The sequence below is a fragment of the Arvicola amphibius genome, chromosome 12 (genome assembly GCF_903992535.2).
Source record: "Arvicola amphibius chromosome 12, mArvAmp1.2, whole genome shotgun sequence".
Lineage (NCBI taxonomy): Eukaryota > Metazoa > Chordata > Mammalia > Rodentia > Cricetidae > Arvicola > Arvicola amphibius.
The window spans coordinates 133,187,336-133,209,594 of NC_052058.2; positions in this window are offsets into that span (position 1 = coordinate 133,187,336).

Below are 22,259 nucleotides of genomic sequence, written 5' to 3' on the forward strand. Positions count from 1 at the left end.
CTGATCCCTGTAGATGGGAAATACAAGAATATTTGTGGTACTAGGGTACACCTGTTTAATTTGAGTGAAACAATAGCAGCCCCCCCCCCCCCCAAAAAAACCCTACGTTGCCATCAGTAGCATCGGAAAGACCACTGCATCTTTAGGATCCAGATACACAGCTGGATTCACGGATGTCCTTGGGTCACTCGTGGTTTCCACGGTTGTCATTGGGGAGCGTTGAGAAGGGTTGTCCTAGAGGGGTTTGAGCTAACTGGCTCTGTAAGGGAACGGTTTGCGCTTGAATGACGGCAGCAATGTCCTCACCTGGAAGGGCCTGAGAGCCGGGCAGTAGGAAGACCAGAGCTCTGCTGGGTTGTCGTTTGTTTTGTTTTGTTTTTTCAGACACAACTGCAGAACGTCACAGCCCCTGAATAGCGGTGGTTTTTGCTAGAAGCTTGTGCGCGTCTGTGTCTGTGCGCATGCGCATCCACAGAGCACTGGGGAGGGTACGCAAGGCTTCCACAAGCCTCTAAAGTAACTACTGGGGGAGGGGGGGAGAGAGAGAGGGGGAGAGAGGGGGGGGGAGAACTCTCCTTGCCCCTTCTCTGGAGCCTCAAGGGCCTCATCTTAGAAGGAAGTGGGCACCTGAGGGCTGGGACCCTGTTTCCTGCCCAGAAGTCATCTCGCATTCCACACTTGACGCTTTCCTTCTGTGGCAGGCTGTTTTGATATTCAGGCTTTTTCCCTCTTTGGGTAAGGGCAGAGTGTTATGGGCAATATTTGTGTGTTTATGTGTGTGTGTGTGTGTGTGTGTGTGTATTGCACTACTCTTCTTCAAAATCCCAAGCCTCCTTATTTTTGTTGTATTTACTCCCAAATATTTTCATGTTGAAAGTCAGAGACATCATTAAAATTTTACATGTAACCAGAGCCGCTATCATAGGAATTATTATGAACACAGCCTATTTCATTTCTGGGCTCCCCTGTGCGACCTTCCTGTCAGTGCACTAAGGAAGCAGCGCACACTTCTCAGCTGTCTCTGGGAGACCTTGGGACTAGAAGACTACTAATATCCTATAAGAATGATATGGGAACAAGGAATTATATATCTTACTTAAGGGAGCCATTCTAGGGTTGGCAGAGGCTTGACTCTAGAGGGGTTCCCAGGTGTCCTGGAAGACGCCCCCAGCTAGGTCCTTGGGCAGCTGAGGAGAGGGTGCCAGAAATGTCCAGATCCTATTGCCATACTCATGAATATCTTGCATATCATCATAGAACCTTCACCTGGCATTGGATGGAGAAAATGACAGAGCCCCACATAGGAGCACCAGACTGAGCTCCCAAGGTCCCGATGAGGAGCAAAAGGAGGGAGATCATGAGCAAGGAAGTCAGGACCGTGAGGAGTGCGTTTACCCATTGAGATGGTGGGACAGATCTAACGGGAGACCACCAAGTCCAGTTGGAATGGAACTGATGGAACAGGGGACCAAACCGGGCTCTCTAAATGTGGCTGACGGTGGAGGAGGACTGAGAAACCAAGGACAACGGCAATGAATGTGAACTCTACAGCATGGACGGGCTCACTGTGAGCCTTAACCTTCACCTGGCGATGGATGGAGATAGAGACAGAGCCCCACATTGGAGCACCGGACTGAGCTCCCAAAGTTCTGATGAGGAGCAGATGGAGAGAGATCATGAGAAAGAAAGTCAGAACCATGAGGGATGCGTTCACCCACTGAGACGGCAGGACAGAACTAATGGGAGACCACCAAGTCCACTTGGAATGGGACTGATGGAACATGCGACCAAATCGGACTCTCTGAGGGTGGCTGATGGTGGAGGCTGACCGAGGAGCCAAGGACAATGGCGATGGGCTTGGTCTCTACGACATGGACGGGCTCTGTGTGAGCCTTGTCAGTTTGGTTGGTCACCTTCCTGGACCTGGGGGGAGTTGGGAGGACCTTGGACTCAACATAGTGTAGAGAACCCTGATGGCTGTTTGGCCTCAAGAGGGAGGGAGTGGGGGTGTGGGTGGAGGGGAGGGGAGGGAAGGGGGAGGAGGAGGGGAGGAGATGGCAATTTTTAATAAAAAATAAATAAACTGGAAAAAAAAAGAATGAGCTCCAGCGTGGGCGTGGTCATGAAGGGTGAGGGCGGGGCCTGGAGGAGCCGCGCTGCCGTGGATCTGTATATCCGGTGCTATCAAGGTCTCCCAGTGCCATCTTCCCTCTCAGTTCCCAGGATGAGGCTCCCCAAGAGCTGCTCTCTCCTCGGTTACTTTGAGACAAAGTAGACAATAGGGGCCTGGCTTCCTGTTTGAACCGTGTACTGCTTGGAGGGTGTTTGAACCATGCACCACTTGGTGGGTGCACTCACTAGGAGAGGTGAGGGTTTCCTTCAGAAGATTAGGGTATCAGAGCCGCTACTGCACAGAGCTACTGGGGCTGAGAGACGCTCCTCTGGGAGCAGTGTGATAACATCCAGAGACAGCTCTAAACAGAATTAGACCTTGGTGCCTCCCCCGTGCAGAGGACGAAGGCCCTGAGATTTGGGGTTCACCGTATGTTCAATTCACTCCCTTTTCACCGCCATCCGTTTGACAACAGTTAAGATGATATCCGGACATTGAGAAAACAGTGATGGAGCAGGAGAGAAACGACTAGCTCCACAGGCCTCGAGGTGGAGAGGCCTGCAGTATGGCACTGTCTGCAGGCCAGCTTGGTCAACACAGGATGGGGCTGGTCTGGGCTGTGCAGGGAATTCCTTCTCAAGTGGGGACTCCACAAGTATTCAGGCCAGGTCTGATTAAGCCTTCAGAACCGGGAAGTTGAGTCTTGCTACCATGCTATACCTCACCTCACAAGGGTATAACTTTTTGTTCAGTATTTTGTGTTTGTTTGTTTCTGTTTCAGCTAGGCTAGAGGAACAGAATAGTTGGCAGGGTGTGGTCCAGCTGATCCAAAAATGACTGTCTACCGACAGAAAGTACGAGAACTCAGTAGTTGTTCTGTCCATGAGGCTGCCTTAACTGGTCTCCAGTAAACCTCAGACTCTCAAAGAAGTCGGCTCTAATCCCAGTGACAGGATGCACCTGCCAGAGACAGCAAGAACAATCAGGTAAAAAGAACAAACTTCCTATTTCCATGTCCTGTATACAGGCTTCCAGCAGAAGATGTGACTCATATTGAAGGTTTATCTTTCCATCTCAAAAGATCCAGAGTTAACATTGGCCTTCTTATTTCAAATGATTTAATGAAGAAAAAAATCCCTCACAGGCCCACCCAGCCACTGGGTTTTAGTTAACATTAGTTGACAACCAAGAATAACCATCAGAGTTTGTCTTTTTAGATATGGTCTATCTCACTGTGTAGATAAGGGTGGTCTTGAACTTAGGATGCTCCTGTCTCAGCCTGCTGAATGTGGAGGGTACAGAAGGGCCCTGCCATGTCCTTCCTTCCCTAAGAAGGAATAATATTCCACACTACAGGGCTATAGCTATTTCTCAGTATCTTCAAGTGGTCCAGGAACTTGGGAACAACAAGCTTAGGATGCTCTCAGGCCTACATTGTAAATGAAGAAATCTTTATGTGTGAACTGTGTGTTTATATCTATATGCCTTTAACCATTCCTAGATAAAGTCTAACACTTAACACTATATATAGAAATGCTATGGAAACCGTTATTACTCTGCATTTAGAAAACAGTGACCAGAGAAAGGGTCAGTGTGTGATTGGTTCAGATGCTGCCTTTCCAAATATTCCCACTGTGCGCTGTCTCTGTGTGACTCCCGCTAATGTCCAGCTGAATTTGGCCACATGGTGGCTGTCATCCAGACTCAGAGTTTCCCGTGGGCACTTGGGAAACTCTGCCTTTGGACTGTGAATCATAACGCTGTACACCCTCACTTCTGTCCAGGGTGAGAGGAACCTGCAATTTAACTTTCACATTCCCCAGAAGTCTAGCCTGCCAATCTACGGGAAAGAGTGAGGTCAAGGGCACAGCTGGAAGAAAAGTGTCTGGTTAGAGAATCTCACGGAACCTATGGCAGGTATCTGTAACACTTGGGAATCTGAGTTGCATTTTGGAAAGAAATGGTCAGAGTGCCCAGGAGCTGAGTCTTCTGGCTTCCCAAGGTCGAGGTCACTGGGACTCTATGCTAGCTTCTCCTTGACCCAGTGTGTATACTACAAACCTGTGTGTGTGTGGGGAGTAACCACAAGTTCTTCACAAGTTCTTTAAGCAACTGCAGTGGAGGAGAGGCTGCGTTCAGACCCCATGGGCTGGTTCCCGCTGGAGTCACAGACTTTGTGATTACAGCGTCAACTTATAGCGGCTCCACGAAGTCACAGGTGCTTCATGTAAGGTTTCTGTCTGAGTTGCCTCAGAGGAGTGCAGCCTTGTTGCTTGGCTGGCACCTCATGGACTGTAATAGTCAAATTCGTGTGGAAAAGATGGTAAACTGTGCAAGCTTCCTTTTGTTTCTATTGAGTGAATCTTGAATGTTGTATATTTTGAACCCTCTAAGCACTACCTGGGGCAGCCTGAGCAGCACCTTCTGAGGGTTTGACCATCCTGAAATTGATGTTAGGATGGAGGTCATTAGGGCTAACGAAGAGTAGGAGAAGGGAGAGCAAGGACGAGGATACCAGGCACCAAAATATAGCGGGAGAGGGAATGTTATTGTAAGGCTAAAAAGTACAGTAGGGCAACTGCAGTCTAAAACAGCAATTTCCATATTTCCATATAACGACGGCAGAAAGTTGAAAGATCCAAAAGGGCTGATTGCCCAGACTGGATGAGCACACACTGAATACATGTATTGAATTATAATACTTTACTCCTTAAATAAGTACAAATATCATATATCAATTAAAAATTAAAAGAAAGGAAATAACATCAGAGCCCACTCCTGGGCTTCATTTTACACAGGCACACACACACACACACACACACACACACATACATCACACAAATAAACACGTGGGAACACATGCTCGTACAGACATGCATTCACAAGCACACGTATGCCAACCCATTGCCCTCAGACTGCAGCCCCTGGGATAGACAAAAGAGAGGAGGATCATGGTTTAGGAAGTCAGCACACAGGAAGCAGGTGTGTTGTATTACGCCCACCCAGAAAGGGAGGTCTTTAAGCCAGGATCCACAAGAGGAGCAGGGGCCCTGGAACCCTGGCTTAGAACCATGCTGCACACCACCCCTAGGCTCAGACTACTGTGTCCTAATAACTGAATCTAACAGGTGCAAAGATTGCTAGTTGTGAGAAGTGCGTACTGAGCTATGAAATCCCATATACAGTCTCATTATTAAGGCAATTATCACTAGGCCATGAGGATGATGATGGTGATGATGATGATGGATATTTATCCCAAGCATTTAATTTTCCACCTATGTGGCAGCAGGGTGTGTTGACGGGGACAATGCCCTGCTCTTAAAAGTGCCACAGACTCTGGCTTTGCTTCAGCATCAGCTCTTGCCAGTCATATAAAAGCGATTCCACCGAGTCCCATCTATGCCCCTCCTTCCTACATTTCCAGAATGGATGAAAACCAAACCTCAATACCACTCGTGCGTTTTTCCTTGCAGCGCGACTTAGCAGTTATGCCACCAAGATACATTTGGAAGCAGAACATAATTTTGTGGAAAAGCTGAAAAATTGTGCTCCTCTCTGTTGTTGTGGGTTCACATGCTGGGCTGCAAAGGGCTGTGGGAGGGGCTGTTGACTGTATCTGTCTTGGGAATGACTGGGGGCGTTCATTTTCATGGTGGAGGCTCCAGATTTAGTGCCCATCTCTCAAACTGATTGTCTGAATCAGGCATATGGAATTTTTCATTTCTCAAGCTAAGTAATAGCACGTCTCGTGCTACTAGTGCAGGAAATCAGGGGATACTAGAATTCTGTTATTCAGCTTGTAACGGAGGTCCACTTGTGTGTTGGTGGTGGCTGTCTTTCTTTTCTTGCTTTGCTTTCTTTTTCTTTTTTTCTCTTTTGACGGGGCCACCATTCAGCTTCCAAATAAATCACACACAGATCATACGAGAGACTTGTTCTTACTTAAAACATGCCCAGCCTTAGCCTGGCTTGTTTCTAGCCAACTTTTCTTAATTTAAATTATCCCATTTATCTTTTGCTTCTAAGCTTTTACCTTTCTCTATTTCTGTATATCTTTTCTTTCTTCCTTCATTGCTGGTTGTGTAGCTGGGTGGTTGGTCCCTTCTTTTCTTGCTCCTTGATCTCTCTTTCTTCCTTATTCCTCTTTTTCTCCTTCTGTTTATCCTCTCTGCCTGCCAGCCCCTCCTCTATTTCTCTTGCGCTCCAATTGGCTGTGCAGCTCTTTATTAAACCATCGGGCAAAGCTACATAGCTTCAAGAGTTAAACCAATGCAACTTAAAAGAATGTAACACATCTTTGCATCGTTAAAACAAGTATTCCACAGCATAAACTGCTGCAGGAGCTCCTTTCCCTCCTCCAGCCAATAGCTGCTGAGATACCAGACCATTGGGGCGTGGTCTCTCCCTCTTTTTTTTTTTTTTTTTTTTTTAAACAACCACGGTATCTCAGCGGCTATTGGCTGAAGGAGCGGAAGGAGCTCCCGCAGCAATAAACCAATGTAACACATCTTAAAATAATATTCCATGACACTTGTGTCTCTGGAATCAACTTGCCCACAAATGGCACTAAAGAGGTTGGGAATAAAGGAGTAGAGTCAGGTGTGATGGCACACATCTTTGATCTCAGAAACAGGGCAGAGAGAGGCAGGAAGAACTCTGTGCATTCTAGGCCAACCTGGTCTACAGAGTGAAAAACTGTTTTCTTAAAAAATGCCTGAGCTGGGCCATGGTGGCACACGCCTTTAATCCCAGCACTCAGGGAGGCAGAGGCAGGCAGATCTCTGTGAGTTTGATGTTGGTCTATAGAGTGAGTTCCAGGACAGCCAGAGCTACACAGAGAAACCCTATCTCAAAGAAAGCACACACACACACACACACACACACACACACACACACACACAGGTCTGAGTCTGAAAATACAGCCTGGGTTCAGTTCCCAGCACCCACATGGCAGCTCACAACCGTCTGTTACTCAAGCCTCTTCCTGCCTTGGTGGGTACAGCATGCACATGCTGGATACACAGGCATCCATTCAGGTCAAACATCAATACACATACAAATAAGGGTGACCTGACAAAGTACCACAAACTGGGAAACATAAAGGAAACAAATTATCTCTTAGTTATGGAGCCCAGGGGTCAACAAGGTTGGTTACTCCTGTGGCCTTTCCCCCTGGACTGCAGATGACTGCTTTCTCCCTAAATCTTCCCTGGGCTTCTTCTGCATGGCTGCATCCCAATAGCCTGTTTTTTTTTTATCAGGATACTTATTATACTGGATTATGTTTAATAAATATGGGTTTTATTTTAATTTGTTTCTTTGAATAGATTATCTCCACTTAATGCCCATTATGAGTTTAAAAGGGCTACGACTTTAGCATATACATTTTGAGAGGACACACTTGGTTCATAAAATGTTATTATGTATTTTTATCAAATTTTGGCCTCGATTACAACAGTCTTCCTCTATATGTGTGATTTTTATTTCCTAAAAGTTTAGTTGCTTGAGGTCACTTATGGTCTAAAAATATTAAAGAGGAAAATTCTAGAATAAGCAGTACAGCCGGGTGGTGGCGCACGCCTTTAATCCCAGCGCTCGGGATGCAGAGGCAGGCGGATTTCTGTGAGTTCGAGGCCAGCCTGGTCTACAAGAGCTAGTTCCAGGAGAGGCCCCAAAGCTACAGAGAAACCCTGTCTCAAAAAAACAAAAATAAATAAATAAATAATAATCAGTACATAAGCCTTTAAGTTGCATGGCATTCTGAGCACTGTGATCGACGTTTCTGATGTCTTCTACAGTCTCTTGCCCTGGCTGTGCACCATTGCTGTGACCAGTGCGTCCCTGCTGTATGTGTCCCCAGCTACGTAGTAGCTAACTCAGGTATGACCTTACTCTAAGAAGGATAAACACAATGGCATAGAGACCACCCATACAGTTTTTGTTGTCAGCCGTAGCTCTAATTTACCTTTGCCGTATGTGTGCACTGGTTACAGGGTCCAGCATGACCATGGCTTCAGGCATTGAATGGAGTAGCCCGTCCCTGACAGACGGGGGCGCTGCTGCATCTGTAGGTGAGTGTGTGCATTGGGTTGCAATGGTTGGTAAGTTTATTTTCTAAGCTGATAGAAACAGCATTGAGCTGCAGATGCGCTGCTCTGAAACACCCTCCTCTGCAGTCGGCTCTAGCAGAAATCAGAAGCATTTGAAGCCCGCTGGGAAGGGTGTGAACGGGCTGTTTCGACGCTTTTGCTCTCTCCTCTTTCCTTTGCTCTCCAGGTTGTTGATGTTGCAGGTCTGAGCTCCCACTTCCTATTGCCGGTCAGACTGGGATGCTCCCAAACCTTGAGGTACTGGGGGGCTTGGGGTGCGCAGGCTTTCCATCTCCAGGGCTCAGGATCTCCTCCCCTATTCTATCTTCCCTCCAACTTTCCATTTTGTCAGCAGATGGGGAAACTTATTTTAGTGGATTCTGAAATCAGATTGAGCCTACCTGAGCTCAAAGTCAACTGATTGAGTCATCTCTATTACTTCAGCAAAACCACATTTACCGTGTACTTTGGCCTGTAGCATTCATCCACATTTACTGTGTACTCTGGCATTTGGCATTTGCCATGTTACAGTCCCTGGGATTACACTACCCAGGCGTGGGCCATATTAGATTAGGAGACTCTTCAAGTGACTGGGAACTTGCCCTTGTCAGTGGAGGTGTGAATTTCTGGCATCCAGTAGAGATATTCCTACCAAAGGTCCAGCATTCCTATTGTGTACCGTTTCCCCCTTTGCCTCTTAGGGCATTAGGGAGATTGTCTCCTCTTAGAAAACGTACTTCAGGGACGTGTTTCCTCCTTTCTCCTGGAAGATGCACTGGGCTTGGTTCTGTGAACTCTGTGAACTAGCTTTGCCATCCTGCTGGACTCTTTCTGGGGAGTTAATTAATGCATTCATTCTTTATTCACACGGGATCCCTGGCTTGCTTTGTGACCAGGGCAATAGAGTTTTCCACACAGCTTGTCCTTGTAGCTTCTGAACTTTTTTTAGCCCTTCTCTCCAGACTCCCACTGTCCTCTAAGATCACCTATGGCTCTGCTCTTCAACAGGATAGAGCAAAGGCTCACCTGGTGCATGATCTTCTGTCTCCATAGGCTTGTGCTCAGTGCTATCTCGAAGAAGACCTTAGTGGCAAACATTTTACCCTGGATGAATTCTTTTAGAGCAGGGAGTGATTTAAAAATATCCAATAATCCAAAAGAAAACCACATAGCTGTGCTATTTCTCTCACGAAGGCTGGTGGGCAGGAGGGTAGAGGGCTGGATTTGTGTCTCCATTCAACAACTGTGGAAACATACAACCGCAGACAACTTGACAGATGTCATTGTGACCAAGCTTTCCTAGCTCATCTAAAGGACAGCAGACCTGATCTCATCACTGCCTGGTCTGCGCAGGAGTCCAGAGCCTTGTGCTCAGTAAGATTTATGAGCATCTGCATTTCTTCTGGCACGGCCCTGTAGATCTTGTAGCCTAGTATACCCACTGGATAGTTCTTACACAGTTAAGTCTCTGGTTTGGGCTATCAACTAGCTAGGAGCATGCATTCTTACATAGGCTGGCTACCTCCTTCATTGTCCTATCTAGGATATTAATCACATAGAGGTTCCACTGTGTATAGGCTATTTAGCCATTAGCTCCTCGGTGACTAAATAGATTATTCATTCGATCAGCTATTATCACATTACAGCTCATGTTCAAGTGACTCTTGTTATACTTCATACAGTCCTAAACACCAAGAATTGACCCTGCCAGCTCAGACATTATCATAAGAAATCAGAGTGCTTTCCTTGAGCGGCAAGGTGGAAGTTCTCAATAAGAAACAAAGCAAAAAATCGTATGCTAAAGTTGCTGAATCTGAAGATGAGAAAAAAAATTCCACGTACCTTATGGTAAGAACACCAAAAGCCATTCATGATAGTTTCCCCAGTCATCTCAAACTGCAAAAATTATGGTCACAATGTGTGGCAAATGCTCCATCAGGAGGGAAAGACATTGAATTTGTGTGCAGATGTCTGGGAAAAGAGTGGACATGCCATTCTAGTTTAAATTCTGAGGTTTTGGGGAAATATTCAGAGCAAAAGCAAATCAGGGGAGGGAAGGTTTAGTTTTTAAAAGTTATTTTACATGTGTGAGTGTTTTGCCCCAATGTATGTATCGGTGCCATGTGTATGCCGGGAGCATGCAAGGGCAGAAGAGAGAGTCACAGCCCCTGGAGCTGGTGTTACAGAGAGTTGACAACTGGCATAAGGGTGCTGAGAATAGAACCTGAGTCTTCTGAAGAGCAGCCAGGGCTCTTAATCACAGAGGCAACTTTCTAGCCCCAGGAAGCTTTTTTTTTTTTTAAAAAAAAAAAAAAAAGCGGTCTACTCTAGATTCCTATTTATCACTGACCTGAAATCAAAGCAGGAACTTGAAGGCAGGCCTGGTTCCACCACCTTTTCAACCAACCAGGAGCCCACGTCCCATCTGAAGAGGTAAATCAGGACCCACGGAGGAAATAGCTTGCAGGCTGTTCATCCTCATCTAGCACTCAATCCACATCTGCCCAGGAATGGCCCCGCCCACATCAGTGAACTATCCCGGCACTTCCCCACAAGCCAGTCTGGTCTAGACTGTTCCTCATCTGAGGTTCTCTTCTCAGATAACTCTGGTGATACCAGGCTGAGCGTTAAAGCTACCAGGACACAGGTGTGCAGCACGGTCTGCAGCTCTTGTCATCCACTAGGGGTTTTGGAATGTGTTCACACAGATAAGGAGAAAACGCTGCATCTTTTGCATTAATAGAAGGTATCATAGCAATGATTTAATAGTTCAGAAAATCAATTTTAAGAATAGACAAACTTGGGTTTTAAATTTTTTCATTTTATTTTAAGCATATAAGTGTTTTACTTGCATTTAGGTAGGTATACAGCATATGCACTTGGTGCCCGAAAAGTCAAGGAGAAAGCATTGGATCCCCTGGAATTTGAGATACAGCTGGTTTTGAGCTGCCATGTGGGTGCTGAGAACTGAACCCAGCTCCTCTGTAAGAGAAGTCAGTGCTTTTAACTGCCAAACAACTATCTCTCTAGCCTCCGCATTAATTAATTAATCTGTTTATTATTATATAGAATTTTGGCTTCTGTCTGCGAATTCAGGAAAGAGCTGAATTGTATGCCTTGACTTTCTACCCTCTCCTCTCTCTTCCTTCAAGTTCCCATCCCTCTCTTTCTCTAATTAAAGTGGAGAGTTTCCAACTAGCTCTTATGTCTCTCGGTGTCCATTTACCCGTAATAGTAAAAAGTCAGACAGCAGGATGATACCGAAATTGCTTCTTTGTTGGTTTATACTTCCTTCTCAGCTTGCATTTACTAAGCATTGACCACATGCAGGTCTTCAAGGATGCAAATTCTGCAGTTCCCTCACAGATCCACAGTTTCCTGGGAGGATACAATAAGCAGATAGATAACAATGTACCTTGAGGCAGAGATGAAATCGAGCAGGAAGAACAGCATGGGTAGAGGCAATGAGAGCAGAGGCTGGATTGCAGGGTCACTCTGGGAATGGGCGGGTGAGGCCTTAGAGCAAAGGGCTTTGGATAATAAGTTAAGGTGGGCAGATTTGGGCCTGCGCTCATGAGAGACTTGCAGATGGTTGCTGAGCAGGGGCATAGAATGATAAAATGGAACTTTAGAAAGATGGCTATGCCTTTAGAACTCTGGGAAAACAGCACTGCTACCTCAGTAGCAACATTTATATCAGCTACCAAGGGCAAGAAAGGGATGGTGTGGAATGGGTGCTGGAGTTTGCCGCTTGCACGTGGAAAAACGATAATCAGATTGTCAAGAACATTGAAACTGATAGTATAGATGTGCACACCAGGCAGAAAGATAGCCATAACAGGACTGATAAGAACTGAAAGACATCTGATTCACAAGACAGTTTAAAAGTAGGAGTAAGACAAAATACTGCATTAACATGATACAAGGAAATGAACTTATCAATTGAAAGTTTCTCAGGACTTTCATAGTTAAACATTCTGTGGCTAGAACAAAACAAGTCACCAAATCATGCTCACACAGTGGGAGCTGCATCGACTTTCTGCCTTTGGGTTGAATTCTTTCTGAATAAATACAGTCATATCTGTGGAAAGCCGACTAATATCCTTGTCTTTCCTGCTCCATGTCAAGGAATCTCACCGTGAATCCTTACCAATGCACACTTCTAACGGGACACTTACCAGTGGAACTTACTGTTCTGCTCAGTGGTTCCAACTTTTCATTAGCAGGACCTATCATCTTCCAGATCTCACTGTTCTGAAAGCTCTTGCTTACTCTGACTTTCATATGAGTGAGTCCCAAACGTTCCTCCAGATGATACTTCTATCCCAGCTTGACTCCACAGACCCTTGCCCAGTCTTGCTTCTAGTATTTGACCAATGCTACCTCAACTATGAAAATGCTTGAATGAGCTTTGAGTGTGTAATGGATTAATTAAAATTGCTGCCAATCCCTGGCACTGGCAGGCAGTAGAAATGCTGCAGGTCCCCAAGCGGAGGTTGGTCCAGGGCAGGGAGACGTGTGGTGTCAGCAAGAGACAAAGACATGATGGGTACGCCATGCAGAGTGAGGTTGGATATTTATTCAGTGGGCTATGGAGGGGAAGGAAGAAGGAGAGAAGAGTAGAGAGAGAGAGAAGAGAGAGAGAAAGGGAGAGAGAGAAGGGAGAGACAGAAGGGGGAAGGAGAGAAGTGGGGAGAGGCAGAAGCTGCCTCTTTGAGAGGAAGAGGGAAAAGGGAAGGAACTCAGGCTGGAAGCTGAAGATCAGTCTGCCTCAGTGGACAGGGGAGGAAGTGGGCATGGCTTGTTTCTTAAAGAGACAGAACCAATCATTACAGAGTGGGTATTGGTTTTCCCCTTAGAAGAGACTTAGCAGTTTCTTGCTACTGGCATCTGATGGCATAAATCACAAACAATCCCACACCAGTTTGGAATTATGATTAATAGAATGGTTATTTATTTAAAGGGGAAAAACTTACAGATCACCGTCCCAGACAACAGCCCTCTGCGCAATCAGGAAGGGAGCCTAGTCGTCAGAAGCGGAGCCAGAAGCCAGAGAGCGAGCGGAGGGAAGTGGCCGCATTTTTAAAAAGAGAGACCACGCCCCAATGGGCTGGTATCTCAGCGGCTATTGGCTGAAGGAGCAGAAGGAGCTCCCGCAACAGGCATCTTGTTGGTGGAATCCAGTAATTCTGTTAGATATCCTACAACACACAGGGTTGTCCTCAAAAATGACCCTAAGTCCAAATGGCAAGAATACAGAGTTGAGCCGAGGAAAAAGGTTATATGGTACACTAAACTCTCCTGCTCTATGAAGCAGTCAGCCACTTGTACTGTTGACTTCCTGCCCTGACCCCCAGCCTCTCCTGTCCAGCACTATGGATATGGTTGTCACACCTTCACCTATTTCTTTTCTGTCTTTTCATGCCTTTTTTTTAACCTATATTATTATTTCTTACTGAATACCAGATCCTCTCTCTATAAAGTGAAACTATCCCCAACTCTTCTGACTTTTCATAGCTCCTTCTGTAGGAGTCAAGGGACCTTTTCTCTCACCTCTGGATGCTTAGTTTTTCAGCTGGAAAGATTAAGCTGTGATGGGCAGAGACACACAAGAAATGGCAGAGAAATTTGTCTGGTTCCTGGGGCCCTCACTCTACCAACATCCCGTGGGGTTTAGAAGCTTTCTAATCCTTTTAGGAGGTGGGAACAGTGAGACTTTAGACAATTAAAGAAGTGGATTAAATTATTTTGGGGGAGACAAGAGATACCTCACGATGGAGAGTTGCTCACAGTGGTCAGGGCTCTCTGTGGGATGTTATATATCCTGTGAGCTAATCTTTTAGGGAATCCATTCTTCAGTCCTATAAAGGAACTTGTCTCCTGCTTGAACTGGCAAGAACACTCAGCAGGAAGTGCATGCCCCAAAGCCTGAAAACCTGAGTTCAATCCCAAGGACCGACCAGTGTGCTAGAAGGAAATTTGCACTATGATCTCCACACACACATGGTGCTCACAAAAGAAATTAAATTAAAAGTCCTTTCCTGTGTTTGCTTATATAATCTAGACGTTTTGGCATTTTGGTTACCTGTTCCTTTTGTACCTTTGGCCACCCGGCTGCTGCCCTGGCTCTCTTCTCTCCCATCTTCCTTCCAGCTCCACACCTTCCCATGTGGCCTAGCTCAGCATTGTCATGTCCACTCTGGACTCTCCCAGATGTCCTTACTCTACCTATCCTCTCCCTTTTATCTATAATAACATTTCTCCTCCACCGATACCCCAGAGCAGTCTTTTCCTTTCCTTTTCTCTTTTTTTCTTCCATCTTTTTTCCTTCCTTCCTTCCTTCCTTCCTTCCTTCCTTCCTTCCTTCCTTCCTTCCTTCCTTCCTTCCTTCTTTTTTCCTTCAGTAATATGGCTCTAAGCCTATAGGAGGCCAAAAATGGAATGTGATGGACCAAATGAGAAGACTCTCATAGGCTCATATATTTGGATATTTGGTTCACAGTTGGTGAAACTGTTTGGGGAGGATTAGGAGGTCTGGCCTTATTGGAGGAGATGTCTTACTAGGAGTGGGTTTTGAGATGTCAAAAGTCTAGGCCATTTGCAGTTAGTGCTCTCTCTCTCTCTCTCTCTCTCTCTCTCTCTCTCTCTCTCTCTCATATGGTGGTCATGGTCTCTCCCTGTGAAACTGCAAATATGTTCCCAATTAAATGCTTTCTTTTATATGTTTCCTTAGTCATGACGTCTCTTTATAGCCATAGAACAGTAACTAAGACAGGATGGAAAAAATATGTATGAATTAAAACGTTATCAGATTGGGAATGTTGAATGGCTATCACACATCATTGTGACTCAAAGAATTTTGGGTTTCCTACCTTATGCAGACTCCACTCTGAGGATAATCAGCATGCGAGGGTTTTGGCATATCCAGTAGGGTTCCCATTGCATTTGTCTTATTTTATTAAGTTCAGGAGTTAGGATGCTTCATTAACAGGGTTTAAACGGAATTCTACAGACAGAGAGCTAAGGTGGGTCACTAATGAGGGAGTACATAAGTCAAACAACAAGAACTAAAATCCACCCAGATCACAACAGGAAGTGCCAACAGGACTAAACACACACACCAGGGACGTCAGGCAAACTTGCCATCGATTTACACAAACTTTAATGGCTGCTGCTCATGCTTATTCTATCTCCAGAATAGTCAAAGCTGGTGCTTGCCTCAAGAGAGCAGCATGGAACAGTTGCTTTAAAGGCTTCTGAATGCCAAGGCTGTGTTGAAAATGCCTAGGAGTCCTCTCTTGTACCTGGCATAGGAAAGACACTTGACTGATTGTGCTATGCTCAGTAAAAAATAAAACCTAGGGGTGAATACATTTTTAAGAGGCTGCAAGTTCTGTTTCTTTGTCTTCCTCTGCAGAGTCCCAGTGCTCATTAAAATGCTGAAGATCCAGGGGATCCCTCAGCAAAGAGACTCGCTAAGGTATTTACAAAGTAGTTAATTAACATCAGACTTCAACAACCCATTTGCTACCTTGTACTCAAAGTCTGACAATTCCTTCTTCTCCCCAGTGATGGGCAATCGTAAATACCCAGGAGTTGTAGTAGAAAGGTGGTATTGCCCAGTCATCTCTGTGGGACATGCTGGATTTCTTTCTATGAGCAGGCATGGGTTGGCTCAGATATTATCTGATGCCTGGTGAATTATAGCACGAATAGCCTTTTTTGTGCACTGGAACCAGACTGTAGTGTTGGACAGCTGTGAGCAAACATTCAGCAAGATTTCTGTGGTGGTTTAAAAGAAAATGGCCCCCAAAAGATGAGGTGCTAATGGGATGTGTGGCCTTATTGGAGTAGGTGGAGCCTTGTTGGAGGAAGTAAGTCATTGTCGGGGTGAGCTTTGAGGTCTCATAGGCTCAAGCTATACCCATTGAGTCAGTTCACTTCCTGTTGCCTGTGGGATCAAGATATAGCTCCTTCTGCACTCTCAGCGACTTCTCCAGCACCATGTCTGCCTGCACGCTGCCATGCTCCACCATGATGATAATGGACCACACCTCTGAAACCGTAAGCCACCCAACTAAGTGCTTTCCTTCATGAAAGTTGCCATAGTCATGCTATCTCTCCACAGCAATAGGAACCCTAAAACTTTTCACAATAAGTTTAATTTATTTCTAAATTAGCCTTTTATTTTGCTGTGTTGACGATGAAACCCAGGACCCCAAACATGCTGAGGAAGAACTCTCCTCTGGAGTTATTCTCCCATCCTAATAATTGGAATTTACTATGTAGATTAGACTGGCTTGCAATTCGCATACATCCTCCTGCCTCTGCCTCTAAGTGCTGGAATTAAAGGTGTGTATCAGCACATATGGCAACAGTAGACTTTTTTTTAGAGGATCTAGTTTACAGTTTTTCATAGTCATTCAATTTTTCTGTAGTGCACTGACTTGAACCCCATAGAGCCACACCCTAATCCTATTTTCTAATATTAATAGAGTATCAGGGATATAATTCATTTAAGATGATTCAGAATTTGCTGCTTTGAACTTCTTTACATTTTCATAACATGCAGGAATATAGATATGCATCTGTAAACATATATGTTTATGTATGTGTCTGGGGAGCTGATAGATAATTGTGTTTTGGAACTAAATTCTGTGTTTCGTAAAGTTATTAACTGATGCTATTACTTGACAATTGTCAACCACTCCAAAAAAAAAAAAAAGAAAGAATAATTTACACAGAGAAAGTATACTTTGAAGAGGATTCCTTTGCTGACCTGTACCAGCTCTTTGGTGACTTACAGGGTTTGAAAAGCTTTACTATAGATAGAGTATCTTTTACTCCAACTAAGTAGGGCTCATAGGAGCTCACAGAGACTAAAGGGACAATCGTGGAGCCTTCATGGATCTGCATGAGGTCCTCTGCACATATATTATGGTTATGAGGCTTCATGGATCTGCATGAGGTCCTCTGCACATATATTATGGTTATGAGGCTTCATGGATATGCATGAGGTCCTCTGCACATATATTATGGTTATGAGACTTTGTATTTTTGTTAAACATCTAAGAGTGAGAGTAGTGGTGTCTCTGACTCTTTCAGCTGCTCTTGGGATCGTTTTCCTCCGACTGGGTCACCTTGCTTACCCTTGATATGAGGGTTTGTGTCTAGTCTTATTTTATCTTTTTTGTGCCGTGTTTGGTGGATATTCCTGGAAGGCCTGACATTTTCTGAAGGGAAACAGAGTAGACCTGGGGGGCAGGGGAGGGGCTGAGGAAAAGGAGGAGTGGAGAGAGGGTAAACTGAGGTTAGGATATATTGAAAACAGCAATAACCAACCGCAATAAATAAATAAATAATACATAGAATTATCTTTTGTGGATGTGTTTAACATGCATAGCATATAGTTAGTGCTCAGATTGAAACATCTAAAAAAGTAAATGAAGACAGTGTTGATATTATTGACTAAAGCAATAATGTGAAAATTATTCATTATGGATTCTATCTTGTTAATGAAACATATTTTATTGAATCAGTGTTTTTCTTCAGCAGAGATGGATGATGATCGAGGTGGCCCTAGAAACATAGAGACTGAGATTCTGTCTGCACTTGGCCAGAAACACGGCTGCTCGGGCATTAAATATAGCTCACAGAGAATTATATTTGAGTACCTCAGCAAAGCTTAGAAAATAACAAATAAAATGCTGAATCTGTAATCGTCATATCATGAATAGTACACAGCCCTTCATGTGGCCTTTCTCCAGGGTTTGTCCAGAGCAGTCCATGCCCACCAGCCCTGGAAGAGAATGCAAAACCAAGCAACTTCACTGCTCAACAAAGGTTGAGCATCACCTCATCACTGCTGGGTTTGAAGTTCAGGCCATCTGTTTGATGACACCCATGAGTTTCAAGTTATAAAAACAGGACCAAGAATGACAGTTTTTAAAAGTATTTTCTAAGTCAAAGTTTACCAAGGTAAACACCTGCCCTGCAGTTGTATGCGTTTGTAGACCCCAGTGATTCTCAACAGAGCAGAGGGGAAATTCATCAGGTCTGAGGCAATCAAATCCCAACTTGCCCTAGCTTTCCTTTGTTCTGTGGTCTTTGGGTGAATATCAAGGCATTCTGAAGGAGGTTCATGCTATTTTGTTTGCAGTTCAGACACATCATACAGTTGTGATTGTCACAAGCCTAGCTACAAGTGTTTTTCTGATGTTGATCCTGTTCTCTTATTGGATAACACAGGGCCCACAAACAGGGGTGGGTCTCTTAGTCCACTTGGAGATCTTAAAAGCATTGTATCTATTTATGATGGGATCTCATGTCTTCCCTGTGAATTTTGGGTAAGAGCTGTTCTCACACTACACAGTGGAAGAATTTAAGTGAAAAAAAAAAAGAAAAAAAGTTTGTCCTGGAGGCTTGCTCTGAGACCTTTTACTAAGAAGTGCAGACAGGGACTGATGGCTGTGATGAGGAACGAAGACCAGAGTGCAAGCTGGGGAGGAAATAAATGATTTTTCTCCCATCACTTTAGTACATCACTGAAGGAAGCCAAGACAGAAATTCAAACAGGGCAGGAACAGGAGCTGATGCAGAGGTCATAGAGGGTTGTTGTTTACTGGATTGCTCAGCCTGTTTTCTTATAGATCCCAGGACCACCAGCCCAGGGGAGGCAGCACCCACAATGGGCTGGGCCCTCCCACATCAATCACTAATTAAGAAAATGCTCTACAGCTGGAGCTTATGGTGGCATTTTTCTCTCCTGCGGTTCTCTCCTTTCAGATGACTCTAGCTCAGTCTAGACAGGACAGTGACTGAGATCACCGAGGCAGGAGTAGCTCTGGAGAACCAGCTACCCTGCAGCTCCCTTCTGGGTGACTCTTGGTTGTAGTTTCAGCTACTACCGAGGGTATTGACTGAGGCACCGAGGTGGCCCCAGGGCCAGCCTGCTGAGTACCTATATCCAACCCACTGGTACAGAAGAAACCCACCTTGTACCCAGCTGACCTGGCTTCTTATTCCCTGCAGCCAGTTCAGGTAAAGATTCGGGATGAAGATGTCAAGACTAATACGGTTGAATATGGTCTCCTGTCTGGGGTCTTGGGCATATTATTGTTTGCTCTAACCACTGTGTGTCCTCTACTTTATCTGGACCATGTTTCAATATCAGATACAGCACCCACTGGCAGCATTCAGGGGGATTTGCCCACCTGTGCTACTTTAGTTAAAATCTGCCTGAAATATTCTGAGTGGGATTCGATCCTGCATCTTTTAATTAGCTTGTTTGCTTCACTGGTATGGTACAGGTCAATACTGAGTATTGTGAGACTTCTGTCACTCTTCCCTTTATTTCTCCAGACAGGGCTTCTCCCTGAATCTGGAGCTCGTCAATTTGGCTAGCCTGACTAACCATCGAGACCTTGAGATTCATTAGGGGGGATTGCAGATGTGCAATGCCACACCTGGAATTTAACCTGAACTTGAGTCTTCATGCTTGTATGGCAGGCATTTTATTGCCTGAGCCATCTCCTCAACCTGCTTCAGGGAAATTCTAACAGCTATCCTGAATCTACAGCTGGGCTATGTCAGTCTGTATTTATGTATGGCTGTGGTTATGTGCATTTGTGCACACCAGTGTGGTATTTGATTGTGCCTCTGTATGAAGTATGCACATACATGAAGGTATGAACATGCATATGGATGCACGGGGGGTGGAGGGAACGTGTTAGGAGGAACATCTGAGTTGCACCCCTTGATAAAGCAAGGAAGTTTGTGCTTGCAGACCTGGATTTGGGCCTAGTGCAGATGTATCTGCTGTCATTTGTACTGTAATTGCTGGTGAGTCACCACACCTGGCAGAGTAGATTTTGTAACAGGAATAAAAGATGATCTTAATAAAGATCTATTTATTCTAAACTCTACAGCAAGATCTAAAAAGAATAAGAGAAGGAGGAGGAGGAGGAAGAAGAAGAAGAAGAAGAAGAAGAAGAAGAAGAAGAAGAAGAAGAAGAAGAAGAAGAAGAAGAAGAAGAAGAAAGGTAGGGTTGCATAAAAGTACTATACCCTTAAAAAATTCTCTTCAAGACAGGGAAATTCTAATGCCTGAGCATTTAATGGGCAGAGCTGTACTTTGAATCTTTTACAAACTTTTCTGAGATTCACAAAGTCCCAGAAGTCAGACAGAAAGGCAGCCCCTGAACAGCCAGGGCAGGGGTCTGCTCATAAAGAGAAAACCTTCCATGTAAGTGTGACTGCTTGCACACCTGATGGTAGAAAGTTTCCCCATGTGCAAAGAAATTGTACACTTCAGGCTTCAGGAGAACAAAAGACACCTCGTGGCCTTAGCCAGTTTCACACCAGACGTGAGGAAATCTCACTAGTTTCTGGTGATACAGCAGGATGGTCTTGTTTTCGTTTAGTTGCTAAGGTAAAACGTAAAGACGTCAATGCAGCTGAACAGAATAACACTCTGTATACCTTCTTGAAATGTTCATACACGTAAAAATTTCTCCAAAGAATGAAAAAGAAAGATCTAAATGACTGGCCTGCTGCCATCTTCCAGCTATTTCTGTCTCTTCTGGTACAACACTCCCTGGTCAGGCAGGATTTAAAATAAGTGTAGACTTTTCTTTCTTTTCAAAGATGCAGCTTTCCCTTTGAATTCCTGCAGAGATAGTTCTTTGTCTCTCTCCACAGACTGGCTTCAAAGATCTCTCTCCTTCCCTGGAATTCACAGGGACCTGTGAAGTGCAGTCCCTGCCACTCTCTAGGTACTGCGGGAGCCTGTTTCCAACTACAAAAGGCAACACTCTTGTAGAGGGTGCTTGAGAGCTCTTCTGCATCGGTTTTTTAATCAATATTTGATAAGCTTTTACTCTGTAAATCTTTACTCACAGGTAGTCATTCTGCCGAGTTGTAGGTCTCAATCATAAAATAAGGAGGAGTAGAGTCTTGGCCTTGCCCTCCTCTCCTTGACAACCATGCTGAAAGTCAGGGCAACCTGACACTCACAGGAACAAGAGGTTTCTCTGCTCCAGGGAGGGGAGGTAAGTGCTGTGAGATCCTTCCCAGGGACAGTCAGGGACAGCTCTCAGGGAAGTGCCCCAGGTGTGACTGAGCTTGGTGAGGGCAGGATGCAGAGTGGGAAGCTGGTACAGGAGGCTCATTTTCAGAATCTGGAAACCTTGAGGTAGGAGAGAATAATAAGGAGGCTCCATTCAAGGGATTAGAAGGGGTCAACGTGGACAGCTGGACCATGGGACAAAGGCAGAGGCAGCCCTTGGCTGGGTCAGGTCATATCAGCTTCTGGCTCAACTGGGACATTTTATTTAAGGGTGAGGCTTGGAATTTGTGCAGTCAATTTGAACTTCTTGCCTTTTGTTGAGTCAGGGTCTTTCTTTGTACTGGCCTTGAACTCATCTTCTGCCTTTGCTGGATTACAGGTGTGTGTAACCACGGGGAGTTTGCTTTTGAGAAGACCATATGAGGTGCAGAACCAACACTGCTCATCCTGCTCAAGTTCAACATCAGAGCAACTGGGTGACGAGTCCTTTCCATCACCGCTGGGGTCACCTGTTCTCCACCCAGCAGAGCGGAGCCAACAGTGCATGGAGACAGACGGGGCCCACATCACCCTTTCCTTTCCCCACAGATTGGAATCTTTATCCCTTATTATCTCCCTTCGGCCAAACAGCTTTATTGCAGTTCTTGAAAGAGAGGCATGCTGGTGACAACATTTCTCTATTCCATTTATTTAAAAATACCTTCTGCGGGTCTGGGACCCTGGCCCAGTACTAAGGCTTTGTTTGTGGGTTAATGCTCTGGGCTTCATCCTTAACACTTGAGAGGGAAAGCAGCTTTTTCTTAATGGTTACTGCTTCATTGTGAGAAATGTTTTCAGTGGATATTAAATCCCCGAGTTAAAAGCTTTGTCTTTGAATATTTTAAAGGTCTTTCCTTGTCTTTCTGTTCACGTGGTCTCTGTTAGGCAGTGAGCATTTAATGCTCATGACTTTTTTAAAAAAGTGTATGTTATTTGCTTAGCTTATAGAGTT